This window comes from Solea senegalensis, unplaced genomic scaffold (genome assembly GCF_019176455.1).
Source record: "Solea senegalensis isolate Sse05_10M unplaced genomic scaffold, IFAPA_SoseM_1 scf7180000012937, whole genome shotgun sequence".
Taxonomy (NCBI): Eukaryota; Metazoa; Chordata; class Actinopteri; order Pleuronectiformes; family Soleidae; genus Solea; species Solea senegalensis.
The window spans coordinates 1-5,338 of record NW_025320726.1 but is presented as its reverse complement, the minus strand read 5'-3'; the positions used below and the strand labels follow the sequence as shown (position 1 = coordinate 5,338).

At 49.4% G+C, this 5,338-nt stretch overlaps 13 non-coding genes across 13 annotated transcripts; all 13 read left to right on the top strand.

The window, feature by feature from the left end:
• The first annotated feature begins 275 nt into the window (after positions 1-275).
• On the top strand, positions 276-347 carry trnad-guc. Its single transcript has one exon. It is a non-coding gene; the product is annotated as a tRNA-Asp (tRNA).
• A 799-nt stretch (positions 348-1,146) lies between these two features.
• trnav-aac lies at positions 1,147-1,219 on the top strand. Its single transcript has one exon. It is a non-coding gene; the product is annotated as a tRNA-Val (tRNA).
• A 209-nt stretch (positions 1,220-1,428) lies between these two features.
• trnad-guc lies at positions 1,429-1,500 on the top strand. The gene has a single exon. It is a non-coding gene; the product is annotated as a tRNA-Asp (tRNA).
• A 125-nt stretch (positions 1,501-1,625) lies between these two features.
• trnav-cac lies at positions 1,626-1,698 on the top strand. Its single transcript has one exon. It is a non-coding gene; the product is annotated as a tRNA-Val (tRNA).
• Positions 1,699-2,276: 578 nt separating this feature from the next.
• Positions 2,277-2,349, top strand: trnav-aac. The gene has a single exon. It is a non-coding gene; the product is annotated as a tRNA-Val (tRNA).
• Positions 2,350-2,558: 209 nt separating this feature from the next.
• trnad-guc lies at positions 2,559-2,630 on the top strand. The gene has a single exon. It is a non-coding gene; the product is annotated as a tRNA-Asp (tRNA).
• A 125-nt stretch (positions 2,631-2,755) lies between these two features.
• On the top strand, positions 2,756-2,828 carry trnav-aac. Its single transcript has one exon. It is a non-coding gene; the product is annotated as a tRNA-Val (tRNA).
• Positions 2,829-3,287: 459 nt separating this feature from the next.
• trnav-aac lies at positions 3,288-3,360 on the top strand. Its single transcript has one exon. It is a non-coding gene; the product is annotated as a tRNA-Val (tRNA).
• A 209-nt stretch (positions 3,361-3,569) lies between these two features.
• On the top strand, positions 3,570-3,641 carry trnad-guc. Its single transcript has one exon. It is a non-coding gene; the product is annotated as a tRNA-Asp (tRNA).
• A 125-nt stretch (positions 3,642-3,766) lies between these two features.
• Positions 3,767-3,839, top strand: trnav-aac. The gene has a single exon. It is a non-coding gene; the product is annotated as a tRNA-Val (tRNA).
• Positions 3,840-4,425: 586 nt separating this feature from the next.
• trnav-aac lies at positions 4,426-4,498 on the top strand. The gene has a single exon. It is a non-coding gene; the product is annotated as a tRNA-Val (tRNA).
• A 201-nt stretch (positions 4,499-4,699) lies between these two features.
• trnad-guc lies at positions 4,700-4,771 on the top strand. The gene has a single exon. It is a non-coding gene; the product is annotated as a tRNA-Asp (tRNA).
• A 125-nt stretch (positions 4,772-4,896) lies between these two features.
• Positions 4,897-4,969, top strand: trnav-cac. The gene has a single exon. It is a non-coding gene; the product is annotated as a tRNA-Val (tRNA).
• The last annotated feature ends 369 nt before the right edge of the window (positions 4,970-5,338 follow it).

Here is a 5,338-nt window from a genome sequence, read left to right as displayed (position 1 = left end):
TAGTGTAGTGGTCATCACGTTCGCCTAACACGCGAAAGGTCCTCGGCTCGAAACCGAGCGGAAACAGCACTCGCTTTAAAGTCACCTTTCGTGGGAAGAGACGTATGGTCTTCTTCATTATCTGAGTGAGGACCCCCTGGGGTAGGTATTCACTCCGACATGGGGTTCACTCTGAATGAGTGCACCTCTTGCAATGTCTGCCTGTTGGCATTCAGCAAAAATAGACAGACCACGCCTCGTAATTGGTGGCCCTGGCTCCCGGTCACATGGCCCAGTCCTCGTTAGTATAGTGGACAGTATCTCCGCCTGTCACGCGGAAGACCGGGGTTCGATTCCCTGACGGGGAGCTCTTTAGTCTTGAAGTCCCATGGGACCGTCATATGAAAACCGGACCGTTCCCTGATGCTCCCTCTCTCCAAGTAAATCGCACGCCAAGGCGCTCTGGGGAAAATCAATCCTGGTATCCTTAGCAGTGGCTTCCGAGTGTAGTGGCTTCATCACTGCTGCTTCACACTAAAAAGCGTCCTCCTCGAGCCTCGGAAACCGAAAGCGGAAAACAGTTTGCTTCCGCGAGTGTATGTCATTCATTCAATGTGTGTATGTTAACTGATCCAAGTGAGAGCCTGATCAGTATTTGATCATTGTATTTGCTGCTGAAAGACATGGTGTAGCTCAAGGCCCTCATCTCATGGAGATGGGGAGTACGACCAAGAAGAGAGCCTTCTCAAGCTCTTCTGTCACCCCGAAAAGTGGGATCAACGGAAATCAGACACCAACAGGCTGGAGAGAGATCAGCACAACACAGTTGTGCTCCAGCTGACATTTGAATGGAACTATCTCACTCAGTCGATACTTATAGTCTGCACCCCCAGTGGCAAACCAATGTGGTACGGGTCAGGAAATTAGCTTCTGACATTCTCGGCTGAGTTGCACTGTTCAAACTGGAGACCATATTCTGTCATAGTCAGTTTATCTGACACAACCCCGATAGATAGCTACATAGATAGATAGATAGATAGATAGATAGATATCTCTGTAACATCTATCAAAATGTGACCTTTTGCTCCCTCCTGTCAAAGCACACATCTATTGCGATCAGGCTCATTGTATTTTGGGGAAATCTCCAATCTCAGTGCCCCCAACAGGGTTTCCGTAGTGTAGTGGTCATCACGTTCGCCTAACACGCGAAAGGTCCTCGGCTCGAAACCGAGCGGAAACAGCACTCGCTTTAAAGTCACCTTTCGTGGGAAGAGACGTATGGTCTTCTTCATTATCTGAGTGAGGACCCCCTGGGGTAGGTATTCACTCCGACATGGGGTTCACTCTGAATGAGTGCACCTCTTGCAATGTCTGCCTGTTGGCATTCAGCAAAAATAGACAGACCACGCCTCGTAATTGGTGGCCCTGGCTCCCAGTCACATGGCGCAGTCCTCGTTAGTATAGTGGACAGTATCTCCGCCTGTCACGCGGAAGACCGGGGTTCGATTCCCTGACGGGGAGCTCTTTAGTCTTGAAGTCCCATGGGACCGTCATATGAAAACCGGACCGTTCCCTGATGCCTCTCCTGCGAAATCGTACGCTCGTTGCTTTCTGGGAAAATCTCCAATCCTGGTGTCCTTAGCAGGGTTTCCGTAGTGTAGTGGTCATCACGTTTGCTTCACACGCAAAAGGTCCTCGGTTCGAAACCGATCGGAAACAGTTTGCTTCCGCAGTGTATGTCATTCATTCAATGTGTGTATGTTAACTGATCCAAGTGAGAGCCTGATCAGTATTTGATCATTGTATTTGCTGCTGAAAGACATGGTGTAGCTCAAGGCCCTCATCTCATGGAGATGGGGAGTACGACCAAGAAGAGAGCCTTCTCAAGCTCTTCTGTCACCCCGAAAAGTGGGATCAACAGAAATCAGACACCAACAGTCTGGAGAGAGATCAGCACAACACAGTTGTGCTCCAGCTGACATTTGAATGGAACTATCTCACTCAGTCGATACTTATAGTCTGCACCCCCAGTGGCAAACCAATGTGGTACGGGTCAGGAAATTAGCTTCTGCCATTCTCGGCTGAGTTGCACTGTTCAAACTGGAGACCATATTCTGTCATAGTCAGTTTATCTGACACACCCCCGATAGATAGCTAGCTAGATAGATAGATAGATAGATATCTCTGTAACACCTATCAAAATGTGCCCTTTTGCTCCCTCCTGTCAAAGCACACATCTATTGCGATCAGGCTCATTGTATTTTGGGGAAATCTCCAATCTCAGTGCTCCCAACAGGGTTTCCGTAGTGTAGTGGTCATCACGTTCGCCTAACACGCGAAAGGTCCTCGGCTCGAAACCGAGCGGAAACAGCACTCTTTTTAAAGTCACCTTTCCTGGGAAGAGACGTATGGTCTTCTTCATTATCTGAGTGAGGACCCCCTGGGGTAGGTATTCACTCCGACATGGGGTTCACTCTGAATGAGTGCACCTCTTGCAATGTCTGCCTGTTGGCATTCAGCAAAAATAGACAGACCACGCCTCGTAATTGGTGGCCCTGGCTCCCAGTCACATGGCGCAGTCCTCGTTAGTATAGTGGACAGTATCTCCGCCTGTCACGCGGAAGACCGGGGTTCGATTCCCCGACGGGGAGCTCTTTAGTCTTGAAGTCCCATGGGACCGTCATATGAAAACCGGACCGTTCCCTGATGCCTCTCCTGCGAAATCGTACGCTCGTTGCGTTCTGGGAAAATCTCCAATCCTGGTGGCCTTAGCAGGGTTTCCGTAGTGTAGTGGTCATCACGTTCGCCTAACACGCGAAAGGTCCTCGGCTCGAAACCGAGCGGAAACAGTTTGCTTCCGCAGTGTATGTCATTCATTCAATGTGTGTATGTTAACTGATCCCAGTGAGAGCCTGATCAGTATTTGATCATTGTATTTGCTGCTGAAAGACATGGTGTAGCTCAAGGCCCTCATCTCATGGAGATGGGGAGTACGACCAAGAAGAGAGCCTTCTCAAGCTCTTCTGTCACCCCGAAAAGTGGGATCAACAGAAATCAGACACCAACAGTCTGAAGAGAGATCAGCACAACACAGTTGTGCTCAGCCGACATTTGAATGGAACCATTCTCACCTGGGGCTTCCATACTTATAGCTCCGCACCCCCAGTGGCAAAACCAACACATAGATAGATATCTCTGTAACACCTATCAAAATGTGACCTTTTGCGCCCTCCTGTCAAAGCACACATCTATTGCGATCAGGCTCATTGTATTTTGGGGAAATCTCCAATCTCAGTGCGCCCAACAGGGTTTCCGTAGTGTAGTGGTCATCACGTTCGCCTAACATGCGAAAGGTCCTCGGCTCGAAACCGAGCGGAAACAGCACTCTTTTTAAAGTCAGCTTTCCTGGGAAGAGACGTATGGTCTTCTTCATTATCTGAGTGAGGACCCCCTGGGGTAGGTATTCACTCCGACATGGGGTTCACTCTGAATGAGTGCACCTCTTGCAATGTCTGCCTGTTGGCAGTCAGCAAAAATAGACAGACCACGCCTCGTAATTGGTGGCCCTGGCTCCCAGTCACATGGCGCAGTCCTCGTTAGTATAGTGGACAGTATCTCCGCCTGTCACGCGGAAGACCGGGGTTCGATTCCCCGACGGGGAGCTCTTTAGTCTTGAAATCCCATGGGACCGTCATATGAAAACCGGACCGTTCCCTGATGCCTCTCCTGCGAAATCGTACGCTCGTTGCGTTCTGGGAAAATCTCCAATCCTGGTGTCCTTAGCAGGGTTTCCGTAGTGTAGTGGTCATCACGTTCGCCTAACACGCGAAAGGTCCTCGGCTCGAAACCGAGCGGAAACTGTTTGCTTCCGCAGTGTATGTCATTCATTCAATGTGTGTATGTTAACTGATCCCAGTGAGAGCCTGATCAGTATTTGATCATTGTATTTGCTGCTGAAAGACAGGGTGTAGCTCAAGGCCCTCATCTCATGGAGATGGGGAGTACGACCAAGAAGAGAGCCTTCTCAAGCTCTTCTGTCACCCCGAAAAGTGGGATCAACAGAAATCAGACACCAACAGTCTGAAGAGAGATCAGCACAACACAGTTGTGCTCCAGCTGACATTTGAATGGAACTATCTCACTCAGTCGATACTTATAGTCTGCACCCCCAGTGGCAAACCAATGTGGTACGGGTCAGGAAATTAGCTTCTGACATTCTCGGCTGAGTTGCACTGTTCAAACTGGAGCCCATATTCTGTCATAGTCAGTTTATCTGACACACCCCCGATAGATAGCTACATAGATAGATAGATAGATAGATAGATAGATATCTCTGTAACATCTATCAAAATGTGACCTTTTGCTCCCTCCTGTCAAAGCACACATCTATTGCGATCAGGCTCATTGTATTTTGGGGAAATCTCCAATCTCAGTGCTCCCAACAGGGTTTCCGTAGTGTAGTGGTCATCACGTTCGCCTAACACGCGAAAAGTCCTCGGCTCGAAACCGAGCGGAAACAGCACTCTTTTTAAAGTCACCTTTCCTGGGAAGAGACGTATGGTCTTCTTCATTATCTGAGTGAGGACCCCCTGGGGTAGGTATTCACTCCGACATGGGGTTCACTCTGAATGAGTGCACCTCTTGCAATGTTGGCAGTCAGCAAAAATAGACAGACCACGCCTCGTAATTGGTGGCCCTGGCTCCCAGTCACATGGCGCAGTCCTCGTTAGTATAGTGGACAGTATCTCCGCCTGTCACGCGGAAGACCGGGGTTCGATTCCCCGACGGGGAGCTCTTTAGTCTTGAAGTCCCATGGGACCGTCATATGAAAACCGGACCGTTCCCTGATGCCTCTCCTGCGAAATCGTACGCTCGTTGCTTTCTGGGAAAATCTCCAATCCTGGTGTCCTTAGCAGGGTTTCCGTAGTGTAGTGGTCATCACGTTTGCTTCACACGCAAAAGGTCCTCGGTTCGAAACCGAGCGGAAACAGTTTGCGTCCGCAGTGTATGTCATTCATTCAATGTGTGTATGTTAACTGATCCAAGTGAGAGCCTGATCAGTATTTGATCATTGTATTTGCTGCTGAAAGACATGGTGTAGCTCAAGGCCCTCATCTCATGGAGATGGGGAGTACCACCAAGAAGAGCGCCTTCTCAAGCTCTTCTGTCACCCCGAAAAGTGGGATCAACGGAAATCAGACACCAACAGTCTGGAGAGAGATCAGCACAACACAGTTGTGCTCCAGCTGACATTTGAATGGAACTATCTCACTCAGTCGATACTTATAGCCTGCACCCCCAGTGGCAAACCAATGTGGTACGGGTCAGGAAATTAGCTTCTGACATTCTCGGCTGAGTT